This window comes from Urocampus carinirostris, chromosome 7 (genome assembly GCF_059441175.1).
Source record: "Urocampus carinirostris isolate Australia breed hairy pipefish chromosome 7, RoL_Ucar_1.0, whole genome shotgun sequence".
Classification (NCBI taxonomy): Eukaryota; Metazoa; Chordata; class Actinopteri; order Syngnathiformes; family Syngnathidae; genus Urocampus; species Urocampus carinirostris.
Window position 1 is genome coordinate 44085557 of NC_142355.1, and position 17105 is coordinate 44102661.

The 17105-nt window shown below is 40.1% G+C and overlaps 1 protein-coding gene across 3 annotated transcripts in view; it reads right to left on the reverse strand.

Moving 5' to 3' along the window:
- kcng4a (potassium voltage-gated channel, subfamily G, member 4a) overlaps positions 1–17105 on the reverse strand; it is a 117655-nt gene that overhangs the window by 12669 nt on the left and 87881 nt on the right. The window lies entirely within an intron of this gene.

Here is a 17105-nt window from a genome sequence, read left to right on the forward strand (position 1 = left end):
GTTGAGCTCCCCAAAGCAGACACCACGTGGTAATAGCGAGAGTCATCATTAGTGATTCCGTGCAGGGCGAATTGAGCCTCTGCTTGTGCGAACCACGTTAACGCCGATGACTCCCAGAACTCGGGGAGCTTGAGAACGGGCGCGTATGCCATGACGGTATGCTCAGTATTATGCACAGCCTCGGAAACTTCCACGAGACTAACGTCGGGGTCACCAATGTAGCGAGCAGAGACGGGAGTCGTAGGCGGAGTGTCAAAAGAAGGTGCCAACGAAAGCTGCTTTAATCACATTTTAACTTGCAATCACAAAACAAACACGAGAGTGGCTCGAGACGGACGAATTAAGAGTCCCCCTAGGAACCCGCTAACTAAACAATGGTTCTGTGGGTGAATTATGTAAAACCCACTACACCTTTTACTTTATTATTGTTTGATTTTCAACACAAGGATACTGCTGGAAGTGTGAATTTCCCTACAGGATGAATAAAGTATCTATCTATCTATCTATCTATCTATCTATCTATCTATCTATCTATCTATCTATCTATCTAACTAGTGTTCACATCACTACAGCAGTTGGTTGCGCCAGAGCGCAGATAATAGTGGTTTGCACGCAAAAGAAACATGAGGTAATTTGGGGAAACTATCGTCAAAAAAATTGACATGTATTGAATAAAAAAAAATCTTTTTTTTATTCATTCTTAGCTCTCATTATTCCATATGAAATATTCACAGAGAAATATTGTGTACATAAATATACATACAGTTCAGTTAGTTTTCTTTATAGTCACTTTTGGGACTCGTACTGCCCTAAAGAGATGGTGAATAAAATAAAAAGATTCATAACTACACATGTATGGGTAAGTCTGATGCTTCAGAACATTATGAGTGGTTGGAAGTCAAAACAGATTAACTGAATTATCACGATTCCATCCATCCATTCCATCTGCACTGCTTATCCTCAGTAGGGTCGTGGGGGTGCCTGAGCCATCCCAGCTATCTTCGGACAGTGGGCAGGGGACACCCTGGACCGGTTGCCAGCCAGTCGCAAGGCCCTTCAAGTTCACGTCCAAATAATGTACACTTCATTCAAACTTCATTTATTCAACAAAAACAATAAGGAGAACATTTAAGTGACTTTTTGCCTGCAAATGTATAAGATACTGCAGAAAATTGCCTGTCGCCATTCATACAAATAGAAATTGTTATCGCCTCCTGATTTATGTATGGAAGGATTTCTGCTTCTGTATTATCTCGAGGAGTAGCTTCTCGATTGGGATTCACTCAGAAGCTGACTCATCGGCAGAATCCTGCAGTGCTTGCTAAGTGTGGCGCAGACACAATCACATATTTATTACGTTTTCAGTCTTTGGAAATCTTAGTATTTTGTCTTGAAGGGACAGAGAAAAAGATTTCTTGTTTTGTTTTCTATTTGTCTTTTTATTTTCAGTGAGAGCAACCCTTCTAGCTCATTATTCATTGGTGTTCTTCCTTCATCACCCTCTGCGGACCGCCACCCTCTCAGTCATTCACCGGTTGTCCCAGATGCGGCACACCCTATTTCCTTTAGAGTCCTTATTCATTTCAACTCCGCCAAGGGAAAGACAACTCCCTCTGTTGTAACCAATGCATGACAACATACTCTTACTCCAAATCAATTATCACAGTTTTACCTGCAAATAAGCCTCTTATATCCACCATGCTAGGCCTTTGTGCACTTGTATGGTATTGGTAGCTGGGAAAGAGTTTTGCCATTTTGGGCAACACAATGAACAATTTCCATTAGCTGTTCAGGCGCTGTCATTCTTCAATTAAGCATTTGTCCAGGTAGCATTAGGGTTTATGGCAGAGGTCATAAACCATTTAACCCAAAGAGCCATAAAAGCAAAAATATTTGGATTTTTCTTTTGGAGAAAGCCACACCGTATATTTTAAGACAAAAATCAACAAAACGACTAAACCAGTTCTCCAGACAAAGCGAATTCTCTAATAATTATGTCCCGAATCAATTTAAAAATACCACCTAAAATGTATCTCCCTCCCGCAGCTACTTAAGAGTGCTGAGGCTTATTTTGTCTGTAATCTTGGTCCTAAACAATGGCTTTTAAACAAGGTACAAGCCAAGTTAATTTGTAAAAATGTCACCAAATACTGCAAACAAGAATACCAACTATTTACCTTCAGTGCAGACAGCACTGTGCAAAGGAGAAAGAGTGCGCACTGTACGTATCTCTGCCCATTCCTTCCGCTCACCCAATAAAATTGCTCCAGGGGCTTTGTTTGTTTTGGGTTAAAGTTTGTTCTGAGCATTATCGATTGTTTCAACAATAAACATACATTGTCTAATGAGCTTCCTAAGGGCCCGGTCAGACATCCGTTCGCGTCTGTATCGCGGGTAAAATTTTGCGATTTTTTTTTTTGCCCGTGGTTGCCCGCGATGGAAAATGCGCAAAATTGGCCAACCCGCTGTTCATCGGTGGTATGCCCGCAAAACAGACGCCGGCAACTGTTCCGCTTCCTCATCGCGTCATTTCCACGTCATTTCCGCGTGTGGACCACAGGTATAAAAGCTGCCGAGCCGGTTTTGTGCCGAGAAATGCATCCCTGCCGAGACTTGCATCCCCTGGCGACTATAACCACTTTGACCTGGTTTTAGCTCACTTTTATATCACTTTTCAGGAATGTAATAGCGGACATATAACCAAAACCACTTTGTCTTGCATTTGTTGGGAATGTAATACAACTTAAACCGTTCCGTCTTTGTATTTGTTGTGAATGTAATCGAACGGTAATGCACACCGTATATAAATCACTTTTGAGCAGGTAACATGTTTATTTTGCCCTTTTCTATTCAAATCGCTCGTATTGAAACTTTTAAGCACTCTACCATAAAGCTTATTTCAGCATAATAAGCTTTATGGTAGAGTGCATAACAGTACTCAAAAGTGATTTATACACAGTGTGCATTACCGTTCGATTACATTCACAACAAATACAAAGACAGAATGGTTTAAATTGTATACATTCCCAACAAATGCAAGTCGAAGTGGTTTTGGTTATATCTTCGCCATCACATTCTCGAAAATTTCCGACCGCGTGCAAAGCACGGCTGTATCTCGTCTTTATGGCGATCTCAAAGCGTCCAACAGCGTCTGCTTCACAGGCAGAAATTTTTGGCCGTGATTCAGCCTCGATACGCCCGTGAAAGGCTGTGTGACCGGGCCCTTATAAAGAGTTATCTTGCAATTTAGAGCCAAAACGGGGTATGTTAGTATTACACTGTGACCGTAAACCGTAGTTAAAATTGTGGCCTATACATATATATATATATATATATATATATATATATATATATATATATATATATATATATATATATATATATATATATATATATATATATATATATATATATATATATATATATATATATATATATATATATATATATACTGGACCGAATTCTTTAAGTTTTTGACCAGACAATTGCCTCAGCTTAAAAAAATATATTTAAACGATCAAAGTCCTATTTTTATCTTTGAGTAATATGTACTCAGAAAAAGAGCCCTGTATGGCTAGCAAGCCATAGGTTCCTGATCCCCGGTCAAGTCAAGTCAAGTCATTTTTATTTGTATAGCCCTTAATCACAATAAGTCTCTAAGGGCTTCACAGATTAGTATACTATGTTACAGACTATTTTTCAGTCGACAAGAAGAGTAGGTTATTATTCATAAGCAATGGAGTAGAAGTGAGTTTTAAGTTTAGATTTAAACATTTCCACTGAGGTTGCAGATCGGATCTCAGGGGGAAGAGCATTCCACAGCACCGGTGCCCGAATGGAGAACGCTCTCGAACCAGCAGAACACTTCTTTGCTCTCGGGATCACCAGAAGACCGGCACTCTCAGATCGTAGGCTTCAGACCGGGACATAGGGGCAGATCAGATCTGAGAGATAAGAGGGAGCAAGTCCATGTATGATTTTGTACAATACTAAGAGAACTTTGAAGTCACATCTTTGGCTAACTGGGAGCCAGTGCAAGTTAGCCAAAATCGGTGTTATGTGATCGTACTTTTTTGTCCTAGTTAAAAGCCTCGCTGCGGCATTTTGTACTAGCTGAAGAGACTTGATTCTGGACTTCGGGAGACCGGAGAGTAGTGCATTACAGTAATCGAGACGGGAGGTAACAAATGCATGAATTATAGTTTCCGCATCAGACTGAGACAGTATTGAACGGATTTTGGCAATGTTACGAAGATGGAAGAAAGCGGTTCTAGTAATTTTCTTTACATGCATCTCAAAGGTTAGATCAGGGTCAAATATGACACCTAAATTTTTAACTAAGTCACTCTGTGTGATGTGACATTTGTCAATGTTCACAGCAGTTTTTGAGAATAAGTCACGGCATTTAGATGGACCAATGACTATTATTTCGGTCTTTTCAGAGTTAAGACGCAAGAAATTGAGTGACATCCACTCTTTTATCTCAGTGAGGCAGGCCTCCAAATTTCCACAGTTTAGTGTGGAAGATTCCTCCAACGGAAGATAGAGTTGAGTGTCGTCTGCGTAGCAGTGGAAGCTGATATTGTACTTGCGAATAATGTCACCTAATGGAAGCATGTAAATGTTGAAAAGAAGGGGGCCAAGCACTGAACCCTGCGGAACACCGCAGGTAACATTAAAGGGCTCAGATGTCATTTCACCATATTTAACACAGTGCGTCCTATCTGAGAGGTAGGATCTGAACCACGAGAGGACGGTTCCTGAGAGACCAATCCATTTTTCCAACCGTTCTAGTAGGATATTGTGGTGCACTGTGTCAAAAGCAGCACTAAGATCCAGCAGCAGCAAAAGTGATGAAGCGCCAGAATCCATTGACATTAGGAGATCATTTGTTACCTGTCTCAGTAGAGTGGTTAGCCCTGAATCCTGATTGCATGGATTCAAAAAGGTTATTCTCGGATATGAAAGCATTCAGCTGCTGTGCCACTACTTTTTCGAGTACTTTAGAGAGGAAAGGTAGGTTTGACACAGGTCTGTAATTACTTAATATTTCTGGATCAAGGTTGGGTCGTTTCAGTGTGGGTTTAATAACGGCGGACTTAAAAGCTGCTGGAACTACACCTGAGGAGAGTGATATGTTTATAATATTTAGAACTGAAGGTCCAAGGACGCCAAAAATACTTTTAATAAGTGAACCTGGGAGCGGGTCGAACTGGCAAGTTGTCGGTTTGGCCGCATTTACCACCTGTTTGAGATCATCAAGTGACAGTTCACTAAAACCGGCCATTTTCCCAAGGCAGCCAAATTGGAATGTTATGTAGTTCAAGGGTGGGCATACTTTTTGAATAATGGGTCACATTAAGTTAAAGCAGGCATACAACGGCAACTCACCAAAAGACGTTTAAATTGACTAAAATATTTTGTTGTTCGGAATAAAGATTTTTTGTTTGTATTCAGTTAGTTTTTCTAAAATGGGGTTCTGATCGTTTTAAAAATTCAGTGAGGATCTTTTTAAAATTCAGTTAGAAGAGATACAATTAAGGAAACCTAATGTATTCTTTCAAATACGTTTTTTTCCATTTCACAATCGTTAAAAAGATGCACCAACACACAATTATATTTTCTGCTTATTCGCTGTCAGTTCAATTAGGTTTCACCTGCCAGGCTTTTTTTTTAAGACGTGAGGTGACAACATGTTTTTTTTTTCTACAAGAGGCATTAAATAAGAGAAATACCATGCAGTGAATACAAGAAAGATTAATGTTTTACTGCCTCAAAAATGTAAAAAAAATAAATTAAGACACTAAATATTGAGTCAGTGTAGGGGTTTAGGGCAGGGGTCACCAATGTTTTTATAGTAATAGTAACAACAACAACAATAATAACAATAAAAATAATAATAATAATCTACGATTGGCTGGCAACCAGTTCAGGGTGTCCCCTGCCCACTGCCCGATGATTGCTGGGATGGGCTCCAGCACCCCCGCGACCCTACTGAGGATAAGCGGTGCAGCTAATGAGATGAGATAATAATAATAATAATACGAAGAAGAAGGATAAGAACACGAATAATAATGACTGAATGAATGAATGAAACTTTTATTTCGAACATGACAAAACAAACACAAAACAACAAATCGAAAAAAGGAAAACCAAAAAACCCACAAACAATGTTATCTCACATATTTGAAAGGGAGTAGGAAAAAGCATATGCTTATTAAATCCTACCCCTTTGGCTTCATTAATAATTGTGTCCCACAGTTAGCTCTTCTGTGAATTTACACCTCTCGACACATTGGCTCTGTGGATACGCGGTCTCTTCATTATCATCAGTATCACCACTTCCAACACTGTTTTTATCCTACGAGATTAATTTAGTTTTACCCCTCTCTTAACTCTATACTGGTAGTAATCGCCTAATATCATTCAGTCCCAAATAATGACAATAATAACAATTAATAATTATACATATTACCATTATATCAATATAATAATAATAATGATAATAATAATAATAATAACAATGTTTATTTTCTTACATCTATCTTTTGCTATATCATTCAGACACCATTTTCTTCCTCTCTGTACTTTGACAATAGTTTTTTTGTGTCTGGATTTGAACAGGTGAATAGCTCATCCTGTAATTTATTCCAAAGTTTAACTCCACATATAGACAGATACATATTTTTCCTGGTAGTTCTTAGGGTTGGATTTTAAAGTTCCTACATCCCCTCATGATATAGCTCCCTTCTTTTCCTGTGAATACTTTTTGTATGTTCTCCGGCAGGATATTTTTGTTCACTTTGAATAGTAGATGTGAATTGGAAAACTCTATTAGATCAAACAGTTTTAATAATTTGGACTGCAGCAAAATATTGGTATGATCAAAGTATCCTGCTTTGTCTATAATTCTTATTGCTCATTTTTGGAGTGCACAAAGGGGATGGAGTAAACTTTTGTATTTATTGCCCCAAACTTCTGCACAGTACGTTAAGTGTGACAAAACTAAAGGACAATATGATAAGTACAGCACATTATAATTTAAAAAGAATTTGGCTTTATTAATAATTGAAATACCTTTAAATACCATAGTTAGTACGTGTTTGACGTGTGCTTTCCAATTTAATTTTCTGTCTATTGCAATTCCTACAAATGTAATTTCTGATACAATGTCTAAGGCAAAACCATCCCTTTTTCAACGCCAGGTCTAGATTTGCCTTGTGTTTACCGAAGAATATCACTTTAGTTTTATTTAAATTTAAAAATAATTTATTTATCTCCAACCATGTTTTAGGGTAATTAATTCACTATTAATATTTGTTACTAGATTAATATAATTATTGTTGTAATAATAATGATAATAATAAGAATAAGGTGAATAAGAAGAATAAAAAGAATAAGAATACTTTTTGAAACCATCAGCTAGACCAGGGGTCGGGAACCTATGGCTCAAACAGCTAGCAAGCCATATATGGCTCTTTCTATGAATATCTACGGCTCAGAGACAAATTTGATTGCATGCAAAATTTCTCCATCCTATTCGAAACTTGAGTTGTCCTATTCAGGTACACGCAAAGCCAATCCAGAGCTAAGTCTTATGGCGTTACTTCGCAGTATATATAGGGCAAGTTTTTCACTACAATTTACAGTCAAGGTGTCACACAAAAAAGGGGGGAAAAAACTCGTTTTGGCTGTACAACGCTAAAGAATCCTTTATATAAAAGTTCACTATATAATCTGTGTTCAGTGTTCAGATACCTTATGATGAATCCACAGAACACACTGTAAATACGCCAAAACACCGGAAGAGAACTTAGTCTTTTGATTGGGTGAGTGGGAGGGATGGGTGGAGCCATGCAAAAAGCGCAAGCACTCCCTCCCATCTCTCGCCCTACGCCATCTGCGTCAAAAGTGAGCTCATCAGGCTCCCTATTTGCAGAATGTTGTGACGTTTTTACACAATAACAACTTGCATCTGGTTTTGAAACCAATATGTATGAAAAAAAGGGTCAAAAGGAGTTTAACCGATCTTGAGTAATTGCAAGAAAGAGACAATTTTAAAGTGGTATGTTTGTTGATTTTGGGACAGGGGCTCTGGCATTATTCTCTTTTCATAATTTTTATCAAATCATCAAAAATAAATGTGCTGAAGACTAAGCTTTTGTCTGGGGTGCGGGTTTAGCAATTTTGTAAATTTGTCTCATAATATATGGTGTGGCTCTTTCCCAAAATAAAATTAATATTTTTTGCTTTTATGGCTCTTTGAGTCAAAAAGGTTCCCGACCCCTGAGCTAGACCTTTGATATACATTTCTAAAATAATAAAAATGTTGTTACTATGTTGATATTATGGTCTGTATTGTCACACACATACCAAAATGGGCTGCTGCCCGTCAATATCGAGGTCCGACTCGTCTCTGAAGAGTGGGATGATGCTTATACCTAAAAATGAGGGTGACCAGATGATGAAGGTGCTGCAACTGAGTCAGATCAGGAGGCTTCCTCTGCTACTGATAATCATGGAAACCAGTCCTGTTTTTTTAATGTGGGGAAGCCCCTACCCCAAAACACCTGGAAAGGGATGGGCACTGCCACGCTGTACTTGCTAAACAGTCACATTTGGGTTGCAAGTGCAGATGGTTTAAGAGATCCGTAAACCCAAGAAAATAATAAGGTCTGTCGACCCACACTGTGCTTCAGTGAGCTGCAGGAGGCACCACACATACATACACATTGGGGATATTGCACAAAACCAAGATAAGGGATTATGCCTGGATATGTTTCTTATTTTCGCTCAAGTTAGTCTTAAGTTGGTTTCATGAGTGAAGGTTAAATTTAGATTGGCTCAGTTACCATGGGGATTTATTCTCTAACCAGCTCCAGACCAGCCTATGAACCAGGCTGAGATTCTCCCCAGAGATACAGCTGAATGACTACTGTCAATCGTGTGAAAAATTAATGGTTTTAATATGTTGTATTCATTTATATGTTGCATTCATAAAGGCTAGACTGTAATTTCATTAAACTCTGATGAATATATAATTGCAACAGTCATTTTATCGTCATTCATGTGGTAAATCTATTGCTGTTTGGCAATGTGTTTTATTGCTATGGCAATTTAATTCTGTTGAATGTTTATTATTGCTGTTTCTGATACTCTAAAAAGTAACCGAAAAACATACCAAGTGTCCATCAAAAAACATCTTTGACGAGGGTAATATAGTACAGAGACCCCTCGCTATTTGGTGCTACTTTCATCGCTTGTTAATTGCTTTGAAGATTTTGAATTGGGTGTTTATTGGGTGGGCGTCACTGCCTGTGTGCCCTACTATGATAGGCTGTTGTATGCTGTCAGTCAAAGAGGGCAAGAACGCGAGTTATACATCCGAACAAAAATAAACAGAGAAGCATGGTGACCCCTAGTATTTAGCAGCTCTTTTTTTTGAAAATAAATTCATCAATTAAATCGGAATCTGAGGAAAGGGTGGGCCTTATTCTATCTGTTGACAGTCCTGATTTGGCCAGTGGGCCGCATGTTTGTCACCCCTGCGTTAGTTAGATGAAACAAAATGGCAATTATTAAATCTATTACTTTCTTATGTGTATTCGAGATCATAAAATGGTTGTGATGACATATAACTTAAGCCTTGCATCTGCCCAATTTCGTTTGAGTTTCTACTGTTTTTCAGTAAACACTGCTCATAAGTCATATCAGTAACTGGCAGTACATAAATGACTGGGTTAATGCACTCTTTATCTTAGCATATCAATTTTTAATGGCTTGCTAGCTGTTTGAGGAGACCTTCATATCCTATATTGTCCTTGGCCCAATGTACAATGCAAGGCCCATTTGTTCTGGTTGGATGAGTCTGGTGCGGGTGAACGTCAATGACTTTTGGAGTGAAAATCATTGCATTATGATCTTGTTATTGATACGGAGCTGGTATAATGAAAAATGACTCAATCTAATAATGCAGGATCATAAGTATATGACTGTTTGTGGTATTGTGGGTTACCTGTGTCTGTCTTTTTTAGCTTCTACATCGTGACATGGACAAATATGGATCCATATAGACCAGAGGTGGGAAAAATACTGCTTCACCATTTGGCCCGCTAAACAAAAATGGTCAACTTAATAACAATATATATAATAGTAAATGAAGTACTACTAAAAAAAACACGTTTTTGGGTTTTTTTGGTGTCAACTTTGTCCACATTTCTCTTTGTGTGTCTACAACAAAAAAATACTACTACTGAAATACTAAAAAAAATACTGCCAAATTGCTACAAAACTAAATATCAAATTTGCTTGGACACTGGGACTTAATATATTATTTTGCTTTCATTCTAAAAATAAAATAGTACTATATAAATACTACAAAATTATATTACTATTAATAATATTACAACAGAAATACTCAAAAAATAAAACAAAAGTAATACAGTATTACAAAAATATGAAATAATAACTCTAAAATACTACTATGGAAATATTTCAAAAATACCACTACAGTAATACTATATTACACAAACACTACTACATAAATATTATGACAGAAATACAACAAGAATACTACTACCTAGTACTTCTATGATGGAAATATAAGCGAAATAATACAGAAATACAAAATCTGTACAACTATGGAAATAATACAAATATATGATTACAGATATACTACAAGTATACAACCACAGCAATACTACAACATACTACAGCTATACTATATAACAAAAAATCTCCTATGGAAATACAACAGAAATACTACAATGGAAATATTACAAAAATACTTCTGCAAAAATACTACACAAGTAAAATTACACTAATACTACAAAATACTACAGAAATACTATAGAGGTCGGACCGCAGAAATACTTTGTGAAGCTCTTAACACATTACTATATATTTTTTTAACCGGTACTGTATAATTACACATTTTATTTTCACACTAAATTGAGGAAGGATGCTCTAGGCCTCTTACCCTGTTGTGGGTCGACATTTTTAAAACTGGAAAAAGGAAGCGGCTTATCGTACTGAGTTGAAGGAGTTGTTTACTGGTCGAAGTGACACTGAGGATGAATATTTCATTGTATTTAATGATTTGGAGTGAAGCAGATAGTAACGTCACATGATGGCAACAAAATATTATCTGAAGAAAGGATAGTCCTGAAATCATTTTGACTGCTATAGTGCAATACAGTAAAGCAGCAAGATTATTTTAGAATTAAAAATAAATTCATCAATTCAATCAACACAACAGCAGTTATTTGTCTATTGATATACTAAAGCCATATCCCCAAAGTGAGAGGTGGCTAGAGTCAAAACACACTCACATTCATCTTAAATTCATTCATTCCCCTTCGCGCTTCCCAACTTTAAGCCCACATCACAACAAAGGGTGAATTGCTCTTCCATCCAAGCCTTCATCAGCAGAGACGTCTGACAGCGTTAACTAAATTATTTTTAAGAGAATAAGTCGCAGTTTTTTTCCACAATTTGGACAGAAGAGCGATGTATAATCTTGTGCGACCTAAATGTGAAATTACTAACACATTCCTATATTATTAAGTTTTATATTTTCCTTACTGGTATATCATCACTGAATCGCAAGAGGGCGCTGTGGCCTTTGTTGATCATTGCCTTCTTGTGTAAGGGACATTTTTTTGGTAAAACTGAGGCAAGTTAAACAAAATGGAACCAAAAAGAAAATCATATTCTACAGATTACAATGTTTCAAATAGTGAAATATGCCGCCGAAAACTGTAATTAAGGAGCAAGAAGAAAGTTTTGGGTTAGCGAAATGCTGAGGTAAAGATGAGTGACGTAAGCGACGCAAAAGCGGAAGGAGGAAGTGGCGCATCATCTACATGTTAATCAGTAAAATTGACACAGAGGATGACGATTTCATTGGATTTAGTAATTTAGAAAGAAACTGGTGGTTTGGTAAGCCTGTTCTTTATGCTTGAGTTATCTGAATAATGTAACGTCGTTACTGACAATACCTGTCTTGTCCATCATGTAACGTTAGTATGGTTGGTTGGTTGGATGGAACCCCTAACCACCAGGGTCATAGAGGCAACCTTTCCTGTGGTGTTTCTTGGGCAAGCCACCCCTCTTCAGGCCAACAAATGTTTCCACCTGGTCTCGAACCGGAGACCTTTCACGTGTCGGGTGATTGTGCTAACTGTACGCTCATTCGGAAATGTTTGTTTATGGTGTTGGATTTTATCAAATAAATTTCCCCTAAAACTGCAACTTATCCTCCAGGTGCCACTTATGTTTTGTCCTTGTCGTGATTGCCTAAGTGAAGTCACCTGGGGCAATCGTTTGGCGCACTTAAGCGGTCTGCGTCCAGAGATGGACGTTCGAGTGTACTCTTCGTATCCCTGAGTGTTTCTCCAGACTACAAGGTACCCACGACTTCTCTTGCCTGATTTATGCCTGCCTCCTGTTTTTGACCTGTTTCCGTTCCACGTTTTGCGACCTACTCTCCCGCCCCGGCAATCGACTTACCCGCTAAGCTGCACCTTCCGTCTATCCATCACGGAGCTGCCATTCCGCCCGAAGATGCTGACGACCAACAAGCAAGCGCCGACGTCCCAAGCCAGCTCCAACAACTCTTTCAAATAAAAACTCTGAAACTAACGCTATTGGATCCGAGAGTCTGTTCTGGTCCTTGACCGAACACTTGAACCTTAACATGGATCCAGCGGAGGTTTCTCTCCCCTACGGAGAATGCGGAAATCCCGAGCAGCAATCCGCGTAACAGCGCCTACTCCATCCACACTGAAGCACACTGTACAGCAAATAGCCCATGACGTATCCACCCTGGTTCAGCAAGTACAACGACACCAGCACTTGTTCAAGCAGCATCAGCAACACAGGGCAAGTTTTCCCGGCATGTTTTCACAGCAAACAACATCATCAGGGCAAAGCAACACTCCCTCGAATACCCGGCCACGAAATCCGACTCTGCCCCTTCCCGATCAGTTCGGCACCGGCATTGTTGAACAACGAGAGGGTGCAGCGGAGAAATTCTGTGGAGATCCTGCCCAGATCCGCTCCTTCCTTGTAAATTGTCGGCTGATATTCGACCTCCAGCCCTGCAATTTTGCGACCGAAGCGGCAAAAGTGGCTTTTGTAATAAATCATTTGTCTGGACGAGCCCGCCTCTGGGGAACGGCGGCATATGAACAAGGGGCGACGGCATGCACCTCATTTAGTCTCCTGGCCCAAGAAATGACCACGGTTTTTGACTCTGGTTCCTCGTCGGCCGACGCTGCCCGTTTGATCATGAACATTCGCTAGGGGAGACATCCCATTGCCAACTACGCAATCGACTTCCGTACGCTAGCAGCCCAAAGTCACTGGAATGAAGAGGCGCTGGTCAACGCCTACCTCCACAGTTTGGCCGGTTACGTCAAGAATGAATTAGTATCCCACGCTCCTCCGGCAACACTTGACGAAGCTATTGACTTGACCGCCCGGATCGACCGGACGGTTCAGGCGTGACACCAGGAGAGGGGAAGTCCCAGCCGATTCTTCACCAGGCCAGCTCAAGAAGCGGGTAATGTACCGAACCCCTCAACCGCGTCTACCACCCTCTATGAGATGATGGAGGTGGATCGTACTTCCCTCTCGGTCGAAGAACGCCAGCGAAGGCGTTCCGAACGGCTATGTTTTTACTGCGGCGGCGAAGGTCATAGGGTGGTCAATTGCCCGTTAAAAGCCAACGCTCGTTGGACATAGGGGACGTCCGATTGAGCTCGGCTTTAGTTTCGTGCCCCAGGACTGATAGACCGGTCCTCCAGGCCCATCTCCTTCTTCCCGGTTCACCTCAGTCCTTACATGCCCTGATCGATTCTGGCGCTGAAGCTAATATCCTTGATCTGTCCCTCGCACGCAAATTAGGGATACCCGTTAAACCCCTTCCTAATCCGGTGTCAGCCCGGGCTTTAGATGGTCACCTGTTAGGCACCGTATCTCAAATAACGGAACCCATAGAATTACAGTTGTCTGGAAATCACCGAGAGAAGATCCGATTCCATTTATTTCACTCCCCGGGCCAACCCCTGTTCTGGGCCATCCATGTTTGGTCCAACACAACCCCCACTTTGACTGGCGTACTGGGTCGCTTCTGGAATGGGGCATGGACTGTCACCAAAACTGTCTGCGGGCCGCTCCTTACCCTGACCGTTCCACTTCCCCAAAGGCTCCACCCGATCTGTCCAAAGTCCCAGTTTGCTACCACCACCTACGGGAAGTGCTTCTTTGTCGGAAAGAAGGACAGGTCACTCCGACCCTGTATAGACTATCGAGGGCTTAATGACATCACAGTTAAAAATTGTTATCCTTTGCCAATGCTTGCCTCTGCTTTTGAACTTCTTCAGGGGGACACGATCTTCACTAAGCATGACCTGCGAAATGCCTAACATTTGGTCCAAATCCGGGAGGGAGATGAGTGGAAAACGGCGTTCAACACACCCACCGGCCACTACGAGTACCTGGTAATGCCATTCGGGTTAACCAACGCCCCCCGCCATTTCCAATCCTTGATTAATGACATTTTACGAGATGTGCTCAATCGCTTAGTATTTGTGTAGCTGGATGATATTTTGATTTTTTCGAAGTCCCTCGAGGAGCACCAAAAGCATGTCCAGCTCATTCTCCGTCGTCTCCTGGAGAACTCTCTATTTGTTAAAGCGGAGAAGTGCGAGTTCCATGCTGAGACTGTTTCGTTCCTGGGCTACATTGTAATGGAGGGGAGCCTTCAGATGGACCCTGCTAAAGTATCAGCCGTTACCTCTTGGCGTGTCCCGGAGTCTCGCAAGAAACTTCAACAATTCCTAGGATTCGCCAACTAACCCGATGACCAGACTCAAGAGTCTTCAGCTGGTACAAAATGCTGCAGCGAGGCTTTTAACAAGGACAAAAAAGTACGATCACATCACCCCAATTTTGGCTAACCTGCATTGGCTCCCTGTTAGCCTAAGAGGCGATTTTAAGGTTCTCCTATTACTATACAAAATTATACATGGACTTTCCCACTCATATCTTTCAGATCTGATTTCCCCCTATGTCCCGGCCCGAAGCCTTCGTTCCGAGAGCGCCGGTCTCCTGGTGATCCCAAGAGCCAAGAAGTGTTCCGCTGGTTCGAGAGCGTTCTCCATCCGGGCACCGGTGTTGTGGAAAGCTCTTCCCCCTGAGATCCGATCTGCAACCTCAGTGGAAATGTTTAAATCTAAGCTTAAAACTCACTTCTACTCTATAGCATACGAATAATCTAAACTTCTTATATGTAATAACTTGTGAAGCCCTTAGAGACTATTTGTGATAAGGGCTATACAAATAAAAATGACTTGACTTGACTTGACTTAAATAATGTAGGCTCATTTTGGCTGTAGTCCAGTTTTGATTATGTAAAACACATTTTTTTTCCCAGCTTATAATATGGTGCGCATCACAGTCCATTTTTTTCTGGTGCCTGGAATGAATCCAACAGCAACTCCTGAAGTCTGAAATTGAAAATAGGAATGCATGTATTTAATCACTGAAATGTGTCATGATTTCCCCACAGGCTTTGAATGGACATTTGTAAGAGGAAAAGGAAAATGACAAATAGAATTTTAAAGAGACTTGACCTGAGCCAGGAGCATGCGGTACATCAAACTAAATATCATCTTCTGTACCTGTCCTCCCCCTTAACGCGGTGACATTCCTCACTGGACATCCAGCCCTTATGGGAATTCAAGGCCGCCATTCCCACATCAATCTTTTGGACACTATGCCCTCAGCTTGCATGTTTTTGTCTCCTGCGGGCACTTTCCTCCTTCCATTCACCACCCCCCCCCCCCTTTTTTTTTTGCTTTTTCCGTCTTGTGTGCTGACATTAGTTCCATTAGGGCTTGCAGCTCTGCTCCTCACCCTCTCTACAAATGGCCATTTGTTATGGAGACGGAAGGGATTTGTACTTCTGTCTAATCAATCACCAGCCTCACTAACCTTATCGCCTCTGCGTGACTCTCAAAATGTCTTATGCAAATGCTGGTTTGAGTGTTTTATTGCATTCACAGTTTAAGTACTGTATGGTTATTGTTATTATTAAAGCATACGGTGAAGATACATTTTGAAGGGAAAATTGATGGTTTGATAGATACTTATTGTTGCCTCCAAAGATTGACTGCAATATACATTATTGATTTTCCGGACTACAAGGCCTGCTTTAAAACCCCATTTGCCGGGAAATTAGAAAGTGTGCCTTACATATCAAGGCGGATGAGATTGGAAATGCTTACAGTAATTATAGGTGTGCGTTATCATACAGGGTATACCATATTTAAGTACCATACCATAATTTATCAAACTGATTAACATCGCTGACATAAATTGCAAAACATTGTATGCAACGAAATTCGAACCAGAGTAGTGACGACAACAGTGATGGCATTAGACCGTATCTCATTATCACACTATTTGTACTCTGCCAGGAACAGTGATATGCATAGTGCATTCTGCTATGTTCCACATTCTCTCCACCTCTTCACCAAGTAACGTAAGAGAATGGAGAAAACAGAAAGTTATTAACCTATCAGAATTTACTATGCAAATCAGTTTTAAGGCACCATGAGTAAAAATAGTGTGATAATGAGATTACCTCTGATGCCTTGTTATATGTCATCTGTATCACCGGTCGCCTAGTGGTAATGTGTAGACACTCTCACCGCTACTATTATATTCGATTTACATTGCATGAAGTTTAGGTCGGAGGCACATATTAATACAATGAATTAATATGTTTTCGTACAGAAAAATGCTCTTACCGTATTCTCAATTTTATGGGCCTTAAAGTCTGATGTGCCTCATGTATGAAACATATATGACAAATGACTATTCTTAGGGTGAAAACTACAGTATTTTGACAGGAAGTTTTCGGGGAACTTAAACGGTGTAACCTGCTGCCCACAAAGATCACGAGTAACTGCATTTAATTTCACTCCTGATTAACATGAATTAATGCATTCTTAGCATTTGACACCAACGCTAAATGTACTGGTCATTTACATTTAACAGTGCATTTATAAGAAAGCAAAACAAGAATCTAACACTAG